At 35.4% G+C, this 23,420-nt stretch overlaps 1 protein-coding gene across 13 annotated transcripts in view; it reads right to left on the reverse strand.

Moving 5' to 3' along the window:
- The window catches only part of CLOCK (clock circadian regulator), a 134,699-nt gene that overhangs the window by 82,575 nt on the left and 28,704 nt on the right, over positions 1 to 23,420 (reverse strand). The window contains exon 4 of one of the 13 annotated variants that reach the window (XM_077848054.1): positions 19,259 to 19,399. The exons of the other annotated variants lie outside the window; for them this stretch is intronic. The gene's annotated coding sequence lies outside the window, so the exon portion shown is untranslated. The remainder of the gene's footprint in view (positions 1 to 19,258; positions 19,400 to 23,420) is intronic. 13 annotated transcript variants of the gene reach the window in all.

Raw genomic sequence — 23,420 nt, forward strand, 5'->3', positions numbered from 1 at the left:
TCCAACGCTTGGTTTTGGTTCAGGTCATTATCTCAGGATCATGAAAATCAAGCCTGGTGACCAGCTCCATGCTCTGCAGAGAGTCTGCTTCAGATTCTCTCTAACCCTCTGCCCTTTCCCCTTGCACTCTCTCTCTAAAATAAATAAATATATCTCATAAATAAATAAAACAGACTCCAGCTTTTTTAAAAAAGGAAAAGAGTATCTCAAAACTGAACTCTAAATTTACACTTCAAGGAATGAGAAAAACAAGTTCAAAGTTAGTAGAAAGAAGTAAATAATAAAGACTAAAGCAGATGTAAACAAAATAGGATAAACAATAGGAAAAAGTGAAAAGAGAACTTTTTAGAAAAGATGAATAAAATTGAGAAACCTTTACCTAGAATAAGAAAAAATAGTAGAGAAAACTCAAAATCAGAAGTGAAAGATGTAGTACTACAATTGACACCACAGACATACAAAGGATCCTGAGACTACAATGAACAATTAGACACCAGCAAACTAGGTAACTTAGAAGAAATAGATAAATTCTTAAAAATATACAACCTACCAAGACTGAGTCATGAATAAAATAATTAGGACAAACCTAACCAAAAAGGCAAAAGACCTGTACAAAGAAAACTACAAAACACTACTGAAAGAAATTAAAACACAAATAAATGGAGGCAAGTCTACAGGGGACATACACAGGACGGTTACAGAAGATTTAATATCATTAAAATGTCCACATTACCCAATGTCACCTACAGATTCAATGCCATCTCTATATCAAAATCCCAATGGCATTCTTTGCAGAAATTGAAAAAAAAATCCTAAAATTCATATGGAACAACAATAGATCTCAACTAGTCAAAACAATCTTGAGAAAAAAGAACAAAGCTGAATGCCTCACATTTCCTGACCTGTAAACATATTACAAAGCTAATCAAATGGTATGGCAGTGGCATAAAGATGAACACACAGACCAAAGGTAAAGAAGAGAACACCCAGAGATAAACCTAGGCATATATGGTCAAATGATCTTCAACATGTGTGCCAAGACCACAACACTGGAAAGCATAGTGTCCTTAACAAATGGTGCTGGGAAAACAGTATACCCACATGCAAAAGACTGAAACTGAATGGACACTATCTTTTTTTTTTTTTTTTTTTTAAGATTTTATTTATTTATTCATGAGACAGAGAGAGAGAGGCAGGGACACAGGCTAAAGGAGAAGCAGGCTCCATGCAGGGAGCCTGACATGGGACTCGATCTCGGGTCTCCAGGATCAGGCCCTGGACTGAAGGTGGCACTAAACTGCTGAGCCACCTGGGCTGCCTGAAGGGACACTATCTTATACTGTACACAAAAATCAAATCAATATATATTAAAGACTTAAATGTCAGACTTGAAATATAAACTCCTAGAGGAAAACAAAGGGGAAGGTTTCAGGACACTGGATTTGGAAATGAGGTCTTGGGTATGAACACCAAAAGCAAAAGAAACAAAAGCAAAAACTGACAAGTAGGACTCCAAGTTAACTTCTGCACAGCAAAAGAAACAACAGCGTTAAAAGGTAATCTATGGAATGGGAGAAAGTATCTGATTATCTGATAAGGAGTTAATACCCAAAATACAAACAGAACTACATCTCAGCAAAACATCAAAACCCACAAATAACCCAATTTTAAAAATAAGCAAATGACTTAAACATTTCTTCTAAGACATATCAATGGCCAATAGATAGATATGGAAAGATGTTCAAAATCCGTAATCGAAAGAGAAATGCAAATCATAACCACAATGAGATATTATCACATCCCTGTTAGAATGGCCATTATAAAACAACAAAAAAACAGAGAACAAATAATTTTGGCAAGGATGTGGAAAAATTGGTACTTTGTTCACTGTGGGTGGGAAGGTAAAATAGTACTGCTGTGGAAAACAGAAAAAAAAATTCCTCAAAACACTAATAATACAACTATCATATGATCCAGGAATTCTGCTTCTGGGTATTTATGCAAAAGGAACGAGAGGATCTTGAAGAGATCACTGCACTCCTAGGACCTCGAAGTGAACATTGCAGCATATGCACAAAAGCCAACAGGTGGAAACAGCCTAAACGGTCCATGGACAGACGAATGGATAGAGAAAATGTGGTATATACACACACCAGAATATTATTCGGCTCTCAAAAAGAAAGAAATCCTTTCATACTTAACATGGATAAATCTTGAGGACATTACACTAAGTAAAATAAGCCAATCATACAAGAACAAATAAGGCATGATTTCACTTACATAAGGTGTCTAAAGTAGCCAAACTGATGGAAGCAGAAGGCAGAATGGTGGTTGTCAGGGGCTTGGGGAAGGGGGAAATCAGGAATTGCTGATTCAGGAAATCAGGATATAGAGCTTCACAGTCATACAGGATGAAAAAGTGTGAGATCTGCTACACAACAATGTATAGAGTTAACAATACTGCATGCACTTAAAGTTTTAAGAGAGCAGATTTCATATTATATGGTCTTTTCACACCATCCATTTAATCTATATATGCCTTTATATTTACAGTGAGTTTCTTGTAGACAACACATAGTTGGATCTTGTTTTTTAATCCACTCTAACAATCTGTCTTTCAAAGTGATTATTGATACAGCTGGACTAATATCTACCATATTTATTATTGTTTCTATTTATTGCTCTTGTTCTTTGCTCCCACCTTTGTCTTTCACCCTGCTTTTTGCCATTTTCAGCATCTTACATGATTTTCTGAGCAGTTTACAGTATTCCTATTCTTTCCTTTCTTAACATATTGGTTAGGTTTCTTATTCTTTACCTTTTTTTAGTGGTTTAGTGGTTTTTACTTTTTTATTCTTTAGGTGGTACCCTAGAGTTTACAACATACATTTTTAAAGTTTCTTTCTTTTACACATAGATATATTTTTTAAGTAAACTCTACCCTCAACATGAGGCTTGAACTCATGACCCTGAGATCAAGTCACATGCTCTACCAAATGAGTCAGCCAGGTACCCCTACAGTATACGTTTACAACTAATCCAAGTTCACTTTCAAATAAACACTATGCCACTTGACAAGTAGTATACCTTATAATAACCAAATAATCCTTATTCCTCCCTCTTATCCCTTATAATATTGTCATTCATTTCACTTATATATAAGCATACGTTCGTTTGTATACACAATCAAATTCATTTTTGCTACTATTATTTTGAACTGTTATGTGAGGTCAATTAAGAATAAAAATAAGTTTGTTGTTTTTTTTTAGCCTTACCTACTCCTTCGTTAATGCTCTTTCTCACTTTACAAACTTCCAAGTTTCTGACCTATACCATCTTCCTTCTCTCTAAAGAACTTCTTTTAATATCTCCGGCAAGGTAGGTCTACCACCAATAAATTCCCTCAATTTGTTTGAGAAAGTATTTCTTCTTCATTTTGGAAGAATAATTTCTTCTTTTGGAAGAAAACGAATACTAGGTTGGTGAATTTTTCTCTCAATGATTTAAGTATGTTATTCTACTTTCTTCTTATTTGCACCACTTCTGAGGAGAAGTCAAATGTAATTCTTCTTCTCTAGGTAAGGTGTTTCTCTCCTCTGGCTTCTTTTAGGATTTTTTTCTTTATATCTCATTTTCTATAGTTTGAAAATGATACACCTAGGTGTTGTTTGGGGAGGTATTTATCCTTCTTTTTTTTTTTTTTATTTTTTCATTTATTTATGATAGTCACACAGAGAGAGAGAGAGAGGCAGAGACATAGGCAGAGGGAGAAGCAGGCTCCATGCACCGGGAGCCTGACGTGGGATTCGATCCCGGGTCTCCAGGATCGTGCCCTGGGCCAAAGGCAGGCGCTAAACCGCTGCGCCACCCAGGGATCCCGGTATTTATCCTTCTTGATGGTCTCTAAATTTCCTGGGTCTGTTATTTGGGGTTTGACATTAACTTGGGGAAATTCTCAGTTATTATTATTTCAAATCTTTCCTTTTTCCTGATATTCCCATTACACCCATATTACAACTTTTGTAGTTGTCACACAATCCCTAGATATTTTCTTTTCAGACTTTGTCCTTGTTTTTCATTTTTGAGGATTCTAAGATATTCTCTAGCTCAGAGGTACCTGACTCACGTGTCTAGTTTACTAAGAAGCCTGTCAAAGGTATTCTTCATTTCTGGTACTCCTTATCTACCTTCATTCTTAGGCTTTCCATCTCCCCACTTACACTTCCCACCTAGTTCCTGCATACTGTCTATTTTATCCATTAGATCCCTGAGCATATTAATCATATTTAAATTCCTTATCTGGTAACTCCAACATCCTTGTGCTATGTCTGGCTCTGATATTTGCTCTGTCTCTTCAAATCGTGTTGTCTTTTTGGTAAGCCGTATAATTTTTTCTTGATTGCTGGACATGAGGTACTAGGTAAAAGGAACTGCTATAAACAGGCCATTAGTAACGTGGTGGTGAGGTGTGGGGGAGTGGAGCATTCTACAGCCCAGGATTAGGTCTCAGTCTTTTAGTGAGCATGTGCAGCTGGACTGTGAACTTCATCAATGTTTCTCGGGGGTTTTTTCTCCCTCTTTAGGTAAACTAAGATGGTTAGAGTAGGCAGGCATTTGGTACTTCCTTGCCTCCAGATCAGTTAGATTCTGGTTAACTAGTTTTTCCTAAGGGTAGGTCATGTTAAGAACAGAGTGCTCTGGTATATTTCAAAATGGTTCTTTTCTCTCTACACCAGCTGGAAGCAAGTGGAGATTTTTCTTTTCTTTTCTTTTCTTTTTTTTTAGTGGAGATTTTTCTGATATTCACTGTTGGAACCTGGTTGAGCTCCCAGAGGTAAATCTTATGCTACTGTTGAAGTCTCCCTATGACTAGATCCCCTTGGGAGTTTTTAAGTTGTCAAAGTTACCCACAGTGTGCCTCCGGCAATTTGTCAATTACAGTGCTGATTCTGCACTGGTTTTTGAGATAGTTTCAGCTTGTAAAGTCTATGACTTTCTGTGTTTGCCTGACTCTCCAATCTTGGGGAGATTACCCTGTGATCAGGTTTTCCCTGTGCCCCCCCCCTTTTATGCATCCAAGGATTGTTGATTTTTCAGACCATTCCCTTTTTTGTTTGTTATTAGGACAAAGGGGGGACTCTGTTACTTGTTTTCATTTTCCCATAATAATTTTTTTTAAAAATTAAAAGTGATTAAAAGTGTCACTTTAAATTAATTTTTAAAATTTTAATGTTTAAATTACAAGTGTATTTTTACCTAGTAACTTTATTTTTTTAATTTGTTTTACCTAGGAACTTTAAAGTAAAAAAAAAAGGTAGGATAAATTTTTTCAATTAGAATTTTTATTACAGTAAAAAAATTACAGAAAAATAAAGGTACAATAAATTAGATTAAGGCTGTCAATTTTTCATTTTAAGTCAGTAAGTATTTAAGGATCAACAGAAGTTCAAGCTCTGTGTTAGAGATTATAGGTACTTAATAAATTGAAGAAGCTAGTTAACAACAAAGAATTTCTTAGGTCTTTTCCTGTAACAAACCATAGTACAGATTAATGACATGATCTAAAGCATTATTATAACACCAACTATACAGAGGTTGCCACAGTATTTACTATTTAATAGTTTTCCTGTGAATTAGTTCTCAGTAGTTCCAAACATAGGTTCTTTATAAGAAAGCACTCAAAGTCTGATGAAAGTTTAAATCAAATGCTTGCTTTAAGAATGAACATATATGAATTACCTTCACTGGAGTCTCCACATCAGCTAATATAAAAAAGGCATGACCCAAAAGTGACTGATATTCATCTTTACATATATTTATTGAAGAGACAACTATTCACATATGGCTGATTCATATTTGGTTTCTCCACTGTCTCCCTACTTTCTGTGTGTATGTGTGTGTACATGCATGCATACTTTAGTTTTCATTTTCACCTTCAAGAAGATAATTAGGATAAATTTTACTTAAAATTTTTGGTGTGGTAAACTTCATAAACCTGTCAGTTTCAGTTATCAATATTCTTTCACTGACAAGGAAAATTAGGAATTACTATGTTCTAACTAGTTTTCATTGCAGAAGTGGAATATCACTGTAACATTCTTAGTGGCAATATTCTTCTAAATCATGAGTTCCTTCAAAATAGGAGTAATAGGGATGCCTGGGTGGCTCAGCAGTTGAGTGTCTGCCTTCGGCTCAGGGACTGATCCCAGGATCCGAGATTGAGTCCTGCATGGGGCTCCTTTAGGGGAGCCTGCTTCTACCCTCTGCCTGTGTGTCTGCCTCTCTTTCTCTCTGTCTCTCATGAATAAATAAAAAAAATCTTAAAAAATAAAAGGAGTAGTAATTTACTTATTCATCTTTTACTAGGACCTGTGAGAATATCTGACAAATATTACTCAACTGGCATTGGTGAATAACTGAATTAACTGAGACCCATTCAACCCTGCCACAAAATTAGTGCAAAATTTTACACTCAAGTTTGCTTCTGACCCACCCAATGCCCATTCTAAGTTTTTTTAAAAATCAAGAATATAAAAAAAATAAAAAAAAATAAAAAAAAAAATCAAGAATATAATTGTATATGCAATATAACAGCAACATAAAAGGATATTTTTGATAGCAAAAGGTGATATATTTTTGAGAAAAGGGAATTTTTTTAATAACAAAATAATACTCTGGGAAATTAAAGGAATCAAATAAAAAATAAATGGTCTGAGTCAAAAGCACCTGAGCAACAGGACTGAGTCCCTAAAATGTGCATGAAGCAAAATTCAGAAGTCAGATGCCCATGTCCTAGTTTGTTTTAAGTACTTTGGGGTAGTGCTCTCAAGTCAGAATTAAACCAGCTGATAAACAGCATGCTTGAGGATTCAGTACAAAACTTAAGACCTATGGAATTTAGAAAAGCATGGATGGAAATCTCTGGAATATAACCATCCTAAGCCTCAGAATTCCTTTTTTTTTTTTTTTTTTAATTTATTCATGAGAGACACAGAGACAGAGGCAGAGACACAGGCAGAGGTAGAAGCAGGCTCCCCAGAGGGGGCCCAATGCAGCACTCGATCTCAGGACCCCAGGATCATGCCCTGAGCCAAAGGCAGATGCTCAACCGCTGAGCCATCCAGGCGTCTCTAAGCCTCAGAATTCTTACCTAAGAGGGTTCTTGTAAAGAATAAAAGATATAATGCATAGGGATACCTATTTTTATTAACAAAATAAACATAAATAGCAACTGCCCCTTGAAAAAACAAAAGGCTTAAGCATATGCAGCATGACAAAGGGTTAATATTTTTACCACATTAGGATTTTTTTTTTTTTTTTTTTTTTTAGATTTTATTTATTTAAGGTTCCTGGGTAGCTCAGTCTGTTAAGCGTCTGCCTTTGAGTTGGGTCATAATTTTGGGGTCCCAGGATCGAGCCCCACAATGAGCTCCCCGCTCACTGAGGAGTCTGCTTCTCCTCCCCACTCCCCTCACTTATGCTCTTTGGCTCTCTCTCAAATAAATAATTTAAAAAATATATTTTATTTACTAATTTGAGAGAGAACACAAACAAGGGAGGGGTGTAGAGAGAGGGGGAAGCAGAGTTCTGGCTGAACAGGGAGCCTGATCCCAGGATCATGACCTGAGCCAAAGGCAGACACTTAACCAACTTGAACCACCCAGGTGCCCCTCATATAAGGATATTTAGAAGTTATTGAGAAAAAGGTTAAAATCCAACCCCCTAAAATGAGCAAAAAGTGTAACTAAATGAAGCACAAAGAAAACAAATGGGTAATAAATGTAAAATTATTCCTGGCTAGAAATCAAACAACTTAAACTAAAAACTTGTTATGAATACTAATGATTCCTTAAAAATTATATTTCATATATTTATCATCCAGCAAATATTTACTGAGCATGAATATAATTGTCTAACACTACGCTAATGGTAGTTTTAAATGACAAAACAGATACAGCAACTGCATTTGAGGTACTTTCCAGAGGTACACACAAAACACTATGAATACATACAGTTATTAGAGACAGAGTTATTAAGGAAGCCTCCTAGAAGAAGTAATCCCTAAGTTGAGATTCTAAGGATAAATAAATTCACCAGGCCAAGAGACAAAGAACTTTGATGCCAAAAGAACGGTATATGCAAAGGTCTGGAGACACAAGAAAGAACTAAGATTTTAGGGTACTGGAAGTAGTTCAACATGATTACAGCAAAAACCTAGGGACAGGGTGTGGTAAAAACTGGTGGTAAGAGACAAGAATGATGGGGAGTATATATCATGAAAGGCCACATGAAGGTTAAAAAAGAAAAATCACCTGGGCCTCAATGGCAACATGAAAACACTGAAGTAGTTTTTAGCAGGGAAGTGATATTAATAGATTTGCTCTTCTGAAATATCATTCTGGCTACAATATAGAGAATGGAGAAAATCAGGCCAAACTAGAGTTAAGAAGACTAATAGAAGTAAGGTATTATAGGTTCAGGCAAAATAATATAGAGGCAGAGGTTATATAAAGAAATATAAGAATTTTAGTAAGTGGGGGAATCTGGGTGGCTCAATTAGTTAAGCATCTGACTTTGGCCAAAGTCATGATACCGGGGTCCTGGAATGGAGCCCCAATAGGGCTCCTCATTCAGTAGGGAGTCTACTTGTCCCTCTCTCTCTGCCCCAGCCCCCACTTGAGTGCTCTCTTTTTCTAAATAAATAAAATATTTTTAAAAAGAATTTTAATAGATACTAAGATGACTAGACAGAATTTGGTGATTAATAATCAGAAGTGGGGAGGTCAGGAAGCAGTTGAGAGTATCACCCAAATTTTGGCTTGGACCTCTCTGTAGGCTCATAGGAAACATACAGGAAACCTAGAAGGGAAGTGGGAGGTAATGACGTTGAAAGCAGCGGCCACCATTTATTGAACACTTACTATGTGTCCGGCATTCCTCAAAGTTTTCTCTCATTTAAGACTCTCAACAATCATATGAAGTAAGCTATTATTATCTCCATTTTACTGATGAGGAAACTGAAACACAAAGACTGTAAGTAAGCCAAGTAAGGTCAGCAATAAAGCTGAGTTATGAACGCTGATAGTTTAGCTTGAACTATGCTCTTAATCACCGTTACAGATACCTCACATATACTTTAGATGATGGATTCAGTTTTAGACATGTAGTGTTTAAGATGTCTAAGGGATATGCAAGAGGAGAAACATCCAGTTGGTGGTTATAAGTGAGCCTGGCATTCAAGAAAACAGGATGAAAATGTAAATCGGAAGTCATCAACATAAATATGTAAACTAAAGACAGTGATGGGATTTTCTAGAAAAAACATAAAATAAGAAAAAGACAGACTAAGATTGAAACTTGAAAAAAAAATAAAAAAAGAAAAGAAACTTGATTAAAAAATAGTATTTTAGAAACCGGAAGAAGACTAAGAAAATAGGAAGGAGGCAGAGCAAGTAACTTAAAAAAAGGAGCTCTACGAATACTCTGAAAACTTTATTAATGAAAGAAATTGAAGATGACACAAACAAATGGAAAGATATTCATGATCACGAATTGGAAGAATTAATATTGTTAAAATGTATGTACTGCCCAAAGCAATCTACAGATTCAGTGTAATCAAAATACCAGTGGTATTTTTCACAGACCTAGAATAAATAATGCCAACATTTGTTCCACAAAAGACTACAAAGAGCCACAGCAATCTGAGAAAAGAATAAAACTGAAAATATCATAATCACAGATTTCAAGAGACAGTACAAAGCTATAGTTATTCAAACAATATGGTACTGGCACAAAGACAGATCAATGGAAAAGAATGGAGAACACAGAAATAAATCCATGCATATATGGTCAATTAACCTACACAAAGGGGTCTCTTCAATAGATGGTGCTGGGAAATGGAATAGTGCTTAGCGTAAGTATTGCTATTTGTGACAACATGTATGGACCAAGAGGGCATTAAACTAAGTGAAATAAGTCAGAGAAAGACAAGTACCATATGATTTCACTTATATCTGAAATTTTAAAAACCAAAACAAATGAACAAATAAGAACAGAAACAGACCCATAAGTACAAAGAACAAACTGGCGATTGCCAGAGGTGGAGGTCAAGGAATGGGCAAAATGGGGGAAGGGAAGGAGAAGATACAGGCATCTGGTTATAGAGTGAATATGAGTCATGGAAATAAAAGGCACAGCACAAAGAATATAGTCAGTGGTACTGGAATAGTGTCGTATGGTGAAAGATGGGAGCTACTCTTACAGTGAGCACAGCATAATATATAGAGTTGGCCAAGCACTATGATGAACACCTGACACTAATGTAACATTGTGTCAACTATACTTCAATAAAACAAAAAAATTTTAAGTAATTTACCTAAGAATCAAACAAATAAAAAAAGAACTGGGCTGTGAAAACGGATTTCCTGGGTACACATTACAGCTCAGTCCCTTTATTAACTGTGGGTCTCAGACTAATCACTTCATCTCTACGCATTACTTCTTTCATTTTTAAAATGGAGAAAATAATAGGTACATGCAGTTCCAAGGATTAAATATGTTACGTGTTTGGGACAGTACACAGAAAACAGCAAATGAATTTTAAATATGATTAGTGTTAAAAATATCAACTAGATGGCAAAGGATCAAAGGGACAGAAGAAAGCCAAGAAAGATTAGCTGTCATTAAAATGAAAGGAAAAGAGGTTTTGAGAAGTTGACAATGCTGATATTACAGTGCAGACAAGATAATAACTCTAAAATAACCATTATATTTAATAACAAAGAGCTTGATACCTTTGGTGAAGGAGATAAACAGCATTGCTTTAAGAAAGTAAATTGGATATCCCTTTCTTTAAAAAAGCTTGGTGAGAAAAAGTTTGGTGAAGGGCACCTGGGTGGCTCAGTTGGTTAAGCGTCTGCCTTGGGCTTAAGTCATGATCCCAGAGTCCTGCCTGGGCTCCCTGCTCAGTGGGGAATCTGCTTCTCCCTTAGTCCCTGCCCCAATTTGTTGTGCTCATTCTTTCTCTCCCTCTCACAAAGATAGATGAAATCTTAAAAAAAAAAAAAAAAAAAAACAACAACAACAACAACAACAAAAAAAAGGTTTGGCAAGGTGTATCAATTGCTTGAAAATATTTATATTCTTTGACCCAGTAATTTTACTTTGAGAAAAAAAGGGAACAGGAACAATCAGAGGTGTATCCAAAGTTTTATATTCATTATACTATTATGCACAATCTAGTAAAGCTAGAAAGAATTCAAGCATCTAATAGCAGTATCGGTGGCATTAAGATATATCAAACATAAATCCAAATGAGCCAAAGGTAGAACTGTGGTTATTCCTAAGTAGCTTATGAATTTAAAATTTTTTTCCTTAGTACGTTCTAAAATTTCTCCCACGAACATGCACTATTATTATAACCAAAAAACTTAAGTGCTGCCTTTCTCTATTTTAATTGTCCAACATAAAATACATGTTTATCCATTCCAGAAAACAAAATAGGAGCAACAAAATAACATGTTACTGTTTCAAAGTAAGAGTAATAGAGACTATTTTTCCATGTTCTGTGCACATAATTTAAAGAAAAAACTTTTAATTTCATCTAATTATTAAAAATCTTTAAATTATTAATTTAAAATGATTAACTCAAGAACCTGAGTTTAAAAAATGGAGACTACAATAAATCTTTTTTTAATCTAATAACCTATTGACCCACTGACCTACTTTGGTATTTAGGTTAGTTAAATCTGATATCCCAGATATTTCTGGGACTGATGGATCTATTAACATTAATTAAAAGTACTGCTGAAATTTAACTGACTGGTATGACACAAAATCCAAGCATCAATCTTCAACTACGTTTATCAACATTTATGAAAAATTCTAACTTGCTTCTGCAGAGTGCTCAATGTTTGTATTACAGCTAAAAAGATCCCACATCTGGCTCCCGGTGCATGGAGCCTGCTTCTCCCTTTGCCTATGTCTCTGCCTCTCTCTCTCTCTCTCTCTGTGACTATCATAAATAAATAAAAATTAAAAAAAAAAAAAGGAAATAATCTTAAAAAAAAGATAATTATTCCTCACAGAACAATTTTAACTTGTAAAGAAAGATTCAAATACTTTTTAAATGAACTGTTTAATGTATGAATAAAGATGAAATTAAATAGTTCTTAACTTAGCACTAAATGGGAACATTATCCTACCTCTACAATGGATGTAAAATATTAGCAAAATGAAAACATTCTTAACTCTATATAGCAGTCTCTGAGACCCACTTGACTGAGAACTGACAGTAAGAACAAGAAACACACCCCAAACCAAATTTTTATGAATCAGACAAGATTCTGGCTCAAGACAAATAACAAACGATACCAGAACTCTCATCTTTCAAAGGCCTAAATGTGAAGTATTTTTGAAGTCTCATTAAATAAACAAACACTAAAAAATTAGTTTAACTTTCTTAGTAGGACCCAAGACTATTCTAATGATTCAACTAATGTATTTCTTCAAATAATGCCTGAGCTCCCTATTCATGTGATGGACTGATATGGTCCACAGAATATAGGAGCATCTTATTCCTTTTTCAGAGATCAGACTGAGGCCTACTTGGGTACATTTATCATATGGATAAGCCACTCCATGAGACATTCTGTGGCAAAATGCAATGATTGCTTACAACTCTACATAGCTCAAGTCATACAAATAAACACTTCTTATAATTCCAACTTACAGCATTTATTAATACTTTAGGCACTAATACAAATATTACAGAACATGTGGAAGGGAACCAAGGTCAGTTCTCTTGCCACACTGCATGGTACCTATTTTCCCTTCTAGCTTCATTCTATTTCTCTGTCTTCAGCCCCCATTTCACCCTCACTCTATGCACTCCCTATTCTCCAGCCACAATCAACTTCTCACCATTCCCATGAGGTAGTTTACCCCTGGGTAAACAAAGGTCCATTCATCAATGCCAACAAATTATCAACACAAAAAACTTCTTAATAAACTAGAATTGACATTCACAGGAAATCTTATTGTTATACCAGGATTCAATAAATCAGTATGTAAAATTCACATTGGTGGAAAATTAAATGGACATACCATGTATTAATTTCCTATGGTTTCTATAACACATTACCACAAACTTAATGGAATGAGAAAACAAACATAGTCTCTCCCCGTTCTGCAGATCTGAGTCCAATACAGGTCTCACTGGGCTAAACTCAAGGTGTCGGCAGGGCTACGGCTGCTAAAGGTGACCTTTCTGGCACCTTTAGCAAAAAATGTTTCCTTGCCTTTACAGCTTCTCAAAGCTGCTCACTTTCCTTGGCTTATGGCTCTCCTGCTCAATCTTCAAAGCCAGCAGCAGGCATATCCTCAAGCTGCCATCTCTTCTGCCACCCTCTTATCATACAGACTGTAGTGACAGATTACACTGGGCTCATCCAGATAATCCAAGATAACTTTCGCAACCCTAATTCCTCTTTGCCATTTAACCTAACATAGTCACAGGTTCTGGGAATTATGGCATGGACATCTTTGAAGGACCATTATTCTGCCTACCACATTCCATGACCCAAGAAGTCTCTCTTTGGTGAAGACAAAATTAAGTATCTTTGAGGAAGACAAGACATTAGTGAATATTATTTGATCATTAGATAAAAGACTACACCACCATGCTAGATAGTTTGTAACCTTTTTTTTTTCCTATTATATTATTGAAGTATTGTAACTTCTGAGCTTTTTCTTTCATGTTTCTTCAAGGGAACTGAAAAATAACATGGATAATAATTGATAAACTCGTGTTCCAGGATTTCAACTGCAACTTTCAAGCCTAACTTTATTGTTATATGGCAGCAAGAGGCTCTATGTCTGTTTTTTCTGGATGGCAAAAGTTAATGTCCAAATGAATATGAAAGTATACTTTCCCTTTTGGATGACTATGTCATGTGCTATATACTGCACTAAAACAAAACAAAACAAAACAAAACATAATTTATTAAGTGTCAAACAGGTGTCCAAAGAAGACTGATTAAATCCAAGCCTTTGTGGAGTGGCCTGTTTTAAAATGAAAAGTGGGGCAGCCCTGGTGGCGCAGTGGTTTAGCGCTGCCTGCAGCCCGGGTGTGATCCTAAAGACCAGGGATCAGGTCCCGCGTCTGGCTCCCTGCGTGGAGCCTGCTTCTCCCCTCTGCCTGTGACTCTGCCTGTGTGTGTGTGTGTGTGTGTGTGTGTCTCAATAAATAAATAAAATCTTAAAAATAAAAGTGTATGTTAATGTTTTTTCTCCTCAAATTTTATTTAATTGAGATAGAGAAGAGGCAGAGAGAGAATATCCAGATGGACTCCTATGAGCATGGAGCCTGATGCAAGGCTCAATCCCACAACCCATGAGATCAGGACCTGAGCTGAAACCAAGAGTCAGTTGCTTAACCAACTGAGCCACCCGGGTGCCCCTGGGTGTATGTACATTTCTGAGATGGATAGGAGTGGCAGGGAAGGGAGAGAGAGAGGGAGAAGGATAGAGAAGAAAGGGAGGGCAAGAATGAATTAATAAATTATATCAACCTACAAGTACAGAATTTCATTAGTGCTAAAAAATCTCCAGGGACCTGTTAGGAAATTTGATTATTGAGTAGGATTATGAAAATACTAGGTTTAGGGCTACCTCGTGAGAGATTTAGTAACTTAAAACTAGTATGTACAAATACAATGACAATGTCTTAACATTTTATATACTTCATTAATGAGGCCACCAGACCCATTTAAAATGCCACTAAAAATAAAATATATCAACTCTTAAGGCCACAAGTATTCCTCTAATTTTTTGCAGTATAATCACTTTATAAAATAGGCAGTTGTTTTGATGTATTAAAACTTGGGTAAACTGCTAGGTTGCTTTTGTGTAGCCAAGTAGTCCAAGCAAGTTCACAATCATCTGAAACCTAGTTCAAGTACATTTAGATGCATCCTGAACTACAGAATATTCAGAACTACCATACAGTATTTTGTCACTAAAATAATTTTATCTACACTTCAAGATAAAATTTACTCCTTGCCGTATGAATCATATATATGCTATCCATTGCACTTTTCTCTCTATCCCTTATTTACCTTCAAAGTTTTGAAATAAATATATAAATAAAATAAATAATTTTGAAATAAATGTAATAGTTGGCTATTATTTTTTAAATCGGATTAAACTGATTGCTGGATCCTCACTTGAAATGCTAAGGTCTTAGAAAATAGCAGATCAAGACACCACCTGAATCTGTGGAGTATGAAGGGAGATAGGGCTCACACTGCACAGACAAATCTTCTCAGTAGCATGAATAGGAGTAATTAATAACAAAAGAGGATGTGTGCGTGGAATACTAATTCAGAGCCAGAAGGCCTATGACCAGGTTTCTCAAGGTGCAACCTGACAAGGTGCAACCTGACAAGTGTTACAGCACAGAGATATACCCTTGATAAAGAATACACAGGATTTGAGATTTCTATTGATTTATCTTTCTATCTGCTACTGAGCCCAGACAGTAAATTTTGTATTTTTTTTTTTAAAGATCTTATTTATTTATTCATGAGAGACAGAGAGAGAGAAGCAGAGATACAGGCAGACAGAGAAGCAGGCTCCCTCTGGGGAGACTGGTGGGACTCGATTCCAGGACTCCAGGATCACACCCTGAGCCAAAGGCAGATGCTCAATCACTGAGCCACCCAGGTGCCCCTTAAATTTTGTATTTCATATATTGTATTTTTTGGTTCTGAAATTTCCATTTCATTCTTTTATGTGATTTCTATTTTTCAAAGAACTATGCTTCCATTCATTTCAAGAGCGTTCACTTTTACCTCAAGGAGCACAGATATAACAGGTGCTTTAAAGCCTTTTTTAAATAATTCCATCACTGTATCATCCCAGGTCTGGCATCTATTTATTGTATTTTCCCTTACAAAGTGGTCAGATTTTCCTATTTCTTGGTATGTCAAAAATTTGGATTATATCCTAGACCTGAATATTAGGTTATAAAACTCCAGATGCTATTGACCCCTCCTGGATAATTTGATTTTTTTATTGAAGTTTAGACTGTAAGTTCTGTATTGCCTTCTGGGGTAGCAGTTCGAATGTCAGTTTGGTTTTTAAAGCCTTTACTTTTACTGTGTTATTTGGGTCTATCCTTTGCATGCACCACTCAAATGCAAGTCTGGATCTGAACAGTGGTTTATATCATAGTTCAAATTCTCTAAGTCCTTCTTGTGTTTCTTTAAGTACGTTCTGTGCATGATCATGAGTAAGGTAGGACCGTTGTGGGTTCATATTCACAATCAGAGAATCTCCTCTCAATTCTCTTCTCCTTGAGATTTTCCCAGCATGCTGTTTTCAGCAGTCCCTTTCTCAATTCCTCCCGCGAGAGAAATTATTTTTCTTTCAGTTTTAAGTGCTAGTGCCACAACGACAGCACAATTTAGAAGTGGAGATAATCTTAGGGCAGGCTTAAGAGAGAAAAAGGAAAAAAAAGCGGATCCCCTTCTTCCTTACCCTCTGCTAGAAATGAGGGGTTTCTCTTGAAGTTTTTGCTAACTGATACACCCTCTGTGCAGTTCCACAATTCTGCCCACCACTTGGTCAAAGCTGGATCATGGAAAGAGTAAAATGGTACACTCACAATCATACAGGCTACACTTCAAATTATGACTTTCCTTCTCAATTTGCCTATTATTAATTTTCAGTCTTCAAAGAGTCGGGTTTTTTATTCCATTAGGAGTTTCTAGTTCTAATCAAAGAATTAGTCTTACTCCATCTTGGTCTATCCAATTGTATTATACCCATGTCCCAACAGACCTTTCACCTAGTGACTTTAGTAGTTATTGACTGATGATCATCTAGATCTATTCTTTCATTAGAAGTTGCACTGTGGTGAGTTTTCTAAATCTATTATTTTCTCAGCATTTCTTATTAGCTGTGATTCTTCTATAAAGGTAAACTTTCCCTCTTAACTATTTGGTTATCCTGAAATATAATCGGGCACCTAGGTGGCTCAGTTGGTTAAGCATCTGTCTTGGGCTAAAGTCATGATCCCAGGTCGGGAGGGAGTCCACATCAGGCTCCCTTCTCAGTGGGGAGTCCGCTACTTCCTCTGCCCCTTCCCATACTCATGTGCCCGTAGCTCTCTTACACACATAAAAATAAAATCTTGAAATATAATCTGTGCAGAAAAACATTAAATGGTTGATTCTTTCATTTACATGACCTGATTGATGCCTGTGAGAATTTTTTTTAGTATTTTAATGAACTTCTAAAGTCTTATATATTTGTTTTTCAACCTGCTATAGTCATTACTTTTTTTAACCTGGTTTTATGAAAAATTTCAAACGTATACAAAAGTAAAAAGAATAATATAACTATTAACCCAAATACCATCCATTTTCAACAATTATCAAATCATGGTAAATCTGGTTACATCTATTCTGGTCCTTCTCTGTTCCTTCCCACCCTCCTTTGCATTATTAAAAGTAAACCCCCCAAACTGTATCACTGCATCTGTAAACACCCTAGTGTAAACCTATAAATTACAAGGACTAACAAAAACATATAACCACAATATCATTATGATATCTAAAAGGTTAACAGAGATGTATACGACCTCCACACCCAAAATAAAATTCCGAGAGAAATTTTAAAAGGCCTAAATACATGGAGGTACTATAGTAGTTAAGGTGCTGAAACTCTCAATATTGAAAGATGTCCAATATATTCAACTTGCTCTGTACATTTGATATCAAGCTAGTCAATAATAATATTAAATAACACTATTAAAAGTGCTTACTATTTTTTTAAAACTTGCTTACTATAAGGCAGGTTATCTATTTATTAGGAAACTGACAGGTCGAGTATAAAATTTTTATTGAAATTCAAAGGACCGGGCAGCCCCGGTGGTGCAGCGGTTTAGCGCCGCCTGCAGCCTGGGGTGTGATCCTGGAGATCCAGGATCGAGTCCCACATCGGGCTCCTTGCATGGAGCCTGCTTCTCCCTCTGCCTGTGTCTCTGTCTCTGTCTCTCTCTCTCTCTCTCTGTGTGTCTCTCATGAGTAAATAAATAAAATCTTAAAAAAAAAAAAAAAAATTCAAAGGACCAAAAAAAACAAGGAATTGTGAAGAACATAATTGGAGGATTTAGAGTTATAGCAATTAGAAGAATATAAAACCAGCACACTAGACTGATGGAACAGAAGAGTCCAAAAACAGAACCATGAACGAATAAACACTCACCTGAATTACAACAAAGGCACTAGTGCATTACTATAGGGAAAGGATAGTCTTTTCAATAAATAATATTGGACAAAATGGGTTTCCATATGTAAAATAAAATGAACCAGGAATCCTATCATATACCATGCATAAACCTAAATGTAAAGATTTAAACAATCAAGTTTATAGGAGAAAACATACAAGAATAACTTCTTGGCTTTGGGATGGACAAAGATTACTTAAAACCATAAAGGAACAGTTTGACAAGATGGACTATTAAAATTAAGAAATTTTCTTAATAAAGGTACACTATTAAGATAGTAAAGAAGTAGGATAGATACCTTCAATATTTAATCTAATAAAAAATTTATCCTAGAAATAAAGAACTCGTACCAATCCATAAGACAAGTCAATAGAAAAATGGTCAAATGACATGAATAGGTATTTCTCAAAAGAGGATATTCAAATGGTCAATAGCATATAAACATGTGCTAATAAATCTTTAAAGTCAGCAGGGAATTACAAATTAAAGTTCCTAACTTCTTACCACATATGTAGCAAAGGAGCTAATATTTAAAAAAACATAATTTTAAGCATTGGTGAGGATGTAGAAAATAGTATAAATTGACTCAATCACTTTCAAAAACTAGAAGCATCTACTAAAGCTAAAGAGTTTCATGATCAACAACTTCACTCTTGGATATTTACTCAAAAGAATGCATGCATATGTGCGCCAAAAGACATGGTCAAGAATATTCACAGTAGCACTGTTCATAATAGCCAAAAACTGATAATGATCCAAATGTTCATCAACAGGATAATGGATAAAACTGTGACATATACAATGAAGGATTCAAAACAATGAAAAAGAATAAATTAACGTTACAACGTTTTATGAATCAACATGTGTGACTCACATAAACAAGATATTGATCCAAAAAAATAGTCAAAAGATGTTAAAAAATAGACAATACTAATGAATAGTAAATGAAGTCAGAATAATAGTTACCTTCAGAAATGTGTGTTGACTGTCGGGGGCATGAAGGAGGCTCCTAGGTTGATGAAAGTATTCTATATCTTGATCTTGGTATTGGTTAAACGAGCATTGACTTCATAAAATTTCATCAAAAGGATACTCAAGATTTATCCACTTTATAAAAAGCATGGTTAAATTAAATGCAAAAAAGTTTTAAAAGTTAGCAAGACTGTATCGGTCGCTTAACTTTTAAATTTTTAACTTTTTAGTTATTTTACTTGGTAAAATTCAAGCCTAGGAAAACTAGGTTTCTACATCAGTTTGCTTCCTAATCGGATACTTCCTTTTACTTCCTTTTTCAGCACAATTACTGAAGAATTATCTTGATATATGGATCCTTCCCAAATTATGAAGGAAAGAGAAGGTCTAGGGTGAAGTTAGACTGAACTCACTATTTACATCCTGAAATTCTAAAATGGCTTTTTTCCTTAATGTACATATAATCAATACATTTTCCTTTTCTTTTTTTCTAAAGATTTATTTCAGAGACACTGAGCACATGCAAGCGAAGGGAGAGGCAAGGAAGATGGAGAGAGAATCCTCAAGCAGACAAACTCCATGGAGCAAGGAGCCTGAGGTTAGGCTCAATACCAGGACCTTGAGACCATGATTCACCCTGAAACCAAGAGTTGGACGCCCAACTGACTGAGCCACTCAGGCGCCTCTTTTGATCAGTTTTCTATACTTAGTTCCAGATCCCTACTTCTCATAATTCATATCTGGCAAAAAAAAAAAAAGGGGGGGGGGTAAGAAAACCTAAGCCTTCTGAGGCTTAGCAGCAGTTTTAGCTAGAACTGAATAGCAAATCAAGGCAAGGTGTTAGCATAAGGCTTTTGTGAAAATGAAATTACTAAATATAGAGTGCTAAAAATATAAAGCTCAAAAAGGTAATCAATTATTAACATCATTTTGAGAAATACTATAATAGATCCCTACTCCTGAATTTCCTTCAAAATATAATAAATTTAAGGTCAAAATATAAATTTAAGATAGTAAAATCAGATGTACTTTTAAAAGCAAAGCATACTTATGGAGCTAAGGGAACACAATAGATTTTTTATAATACAAGCTAAAGTGGACATTAAAGAAAGATATCAGGCAGAAGAAAATTTAACATTATACCTAAGATTCTTTGAAGTTCTAAATTCTACGAATTGGTATTTAACTATTATCTTATGATTAAAAAATTGATAAGATAATCAGCAAGAATACTGCTAATATAAAGACTTTCTTTGCATACCAGTTTCTACCTTTGCAAAGTTCTATTTCATTTTATTTTCATATTACTATAAGTTTTATAAACTATTTGTAAGTCAAACTTGTTAAATCGAGTAAAGAATCAAAGAACGGGGTATCTGCATTGATGACCACATAATTAACCATAAACCACTCAACAAAAAATTACTGTTTCGAACAGTACCACCATGTAAACAGAGTATGTGTGAAAGCACTTTGAAAAAAGGACAAGGACTATAAGTGTATTCTAATAAAAGTTAATAATAATTTAAAAGCAACAGTATTTGGATATAATCTCTAGGTTTTCTGATAATTGCTAATGTCATTTCTTTAAACTTTTTACTTGGAAATACTTTCAAACTTTCAGAAAAGTGTACAAATAGTTCAAAGAACTCCTATGTATACTCTGTCCAGATTTATCAATTAATTAACATTCTCATTTTTAAATCTTGTATGGATAAGCATTTGCTGAGCCATTGGAGAATAAGATAAGATATATATATCAGATCTTTCATCCCTAAATACATCAACATATGCCTCTTAAGAACAAAGACATTCTCTTAAATAGCCATAATATAGTTACTAACTTCAAAAAATTTAACAATCATACAAAATTTTAACTTAATATCTATTTTCCAATTTTTTTTTTTTAACTGAGCAAATGGAAGTCCTCTAGGGCTTTCTTCCTCCACCAATACAGGATCCAGTCCAGAATCATGTACAGCATTTAACTATCTGCTCTCTCTAGACTTATTTAATCTGGAACGGCTTTTCTCAACTAAATGTCATTTAAACTATCTGATCTTTTTTTTTAATATTTTATTTATTTATTCATAGAGACACAGAGAGAGAGAAGGAGAGAGAGAGACAGGCAGAGGGAGAAGCAGGCTCCACACAGGGAGCCCGACGTGGGACTCGATCCTGGGTCTCCAGGATCACACCCGGGGCTGCAGGCGGCACCAAACCACTGCGCCACTGGGGCTGCCCTAAACTATCTGATCTTTACAAAGTGTTCTGCAGCATAAAATTTTAAAAGCTATGTTCTTGAGCAAACTATACAGGGAAGGTTCATTAAAAAAAGAGAGAGAGAGAGAGATTCATGTGGTGCCTACATGGCTCAGTCCATTAAACATCTGCCTTTGGCCCAGGGGTCCTGGGATAGAGCCCTGAGTCAGGCTCCAGCCTGTGGAGGGCTCCCTGCTCAGTAGGGAGCCTGCTTCTTCCTCTCCCTGCCACTCCCCCTGCTTGTTCGTTCTCTCTCTCTCTCTCTCTGTGTCAAATAAATAAACCAAATCTTTAGAAAAAGGAAAAGAGAGATTCAGTAGGTAAGCTGGGGAAGTTTCAGAAGACTTAAATGAGAATATATGAATCTTTCCGTTCAACAGTTTTTAGTGTGTGTGTGTGTGTGTGTGTGTGTGTGTGTGTGTGTATTATAACAAGGAGGCTTCTAAGTTCCTTTGAGATTCGTAATTTTGGGATGAGTGGTTTATCTTGCCTCTTAAGATTTCAAAAAGTAACAATATACATATATAATCAACTTAGACAAATAAATCTGGCCAATGATCTGATGGCTCTCTGGAAAGAAAAAATCCAGAGAAAATTACTGTTTCCATCAAAACTCGTTCTTACAGTTTTTTTTTTCTTTTTTGGTGTGTGTTTTCTTAATTCACTCCTATACTTAACAAAAAACACCCATACCAATACGCAAACCTTCAAAAACACTGGAATTATTCTGATCATAATAATAATAGATATAATAGGTACTAGAGCTACAACAGATCTTGTTCTTTTACTCAACATTGTGTGTCAACCATGTGTCGGGCCTATAATAGCTATGGCGGCATCTACTGTTTAAAAAACAGGCATGATATCTACCCTTAGGGAACCTGTAATTTAGTAAACCCAAGATCCTCGCTTTCAGATAGGAAAGGTATTATTTTTCCCTATTTTGAAAATGAAGCAACTAACACTCAACCTATAAATGCTTCTCCAACCATGAAGAGTATAGGCCAACTACTTATCTTAAAGGGTCATATAGTAAAATATTTTTGGCTTTCCAGACTGTAACAATCTGATGATGCAACTACTGTATTTAAATTAACTCTGCCACTAAACATGAAACAGCCATATACGATATGTAAAATAAGAGTGGCTGTGTTCCAATAAAGCTTTATTCATAGATGCTGAAATTTGAATTTTGTATCATTTTCACATCACAAAATAGTATTCGTTTCAGATTTTTTTTCCCTGTAATCATTTAAAAATATAAACACTATTCTTAGCTCATAGGTCATACAAAAAAAAAAGCAGCAGGCTAAATCTAGTATTATGCAGACTACTTACTGATAGACTTGCTTATAAGCTGGAGCTGCACTGGGTGACTGGCCCTTTTTTACCTCAGTCAACTAATTCTTTATCACTAGACTTAAAATATAACATGAAACAATTCTTATTTTGCTTTTCAGTCATTTACAAATCGCCTTCCTTATCTCAGAAAAAGATGTTATAATTCTTCTGAGTAGTAACGTAAAAATTTCAAGAACTGAAGAAAATACTTTATATCTGCATATCAATTATCTTTCCAATCAGTAACTTTTTTTATTGGTATTCAATTTGCCAACATACAGCATATCACCAAGGCTCATCCCATCAAGTGCCCCCCCTCAGTGCCCGTCACCCAGTCACCCCAACCTCCTCGCCCACCTCCCTTTCCACTACTCCTTGTTTGTTTCCCAGAGTTAGGAGTCTCTCATGTTCTGTCTCCCTCACTGATATTTCCCACTCATTTTCTCTCCTTTCCCCTTTATTCCCTATCACTATTTTTTATCAGTAACTTTTTACTCCTCAAAAAAGTAAAATTCTAAAGATAAATTAAGGCTATCAAAGCAAGTAGAAGATC

Source organism: Canis aureus, chromosome 14, assembly GCF_053574225.1.
Source record: "Canis aureus isolate CA01 chromosome 14, VMU_Caureus_v.1.0, whole genome shotgun sequence".
In the NCBI taxonomy this organism is placed as follows: Eukaryota; Metazoa; Chordata; class Mammalia; order Carnivora; family Canidae; genus Canis; species Canis aureus.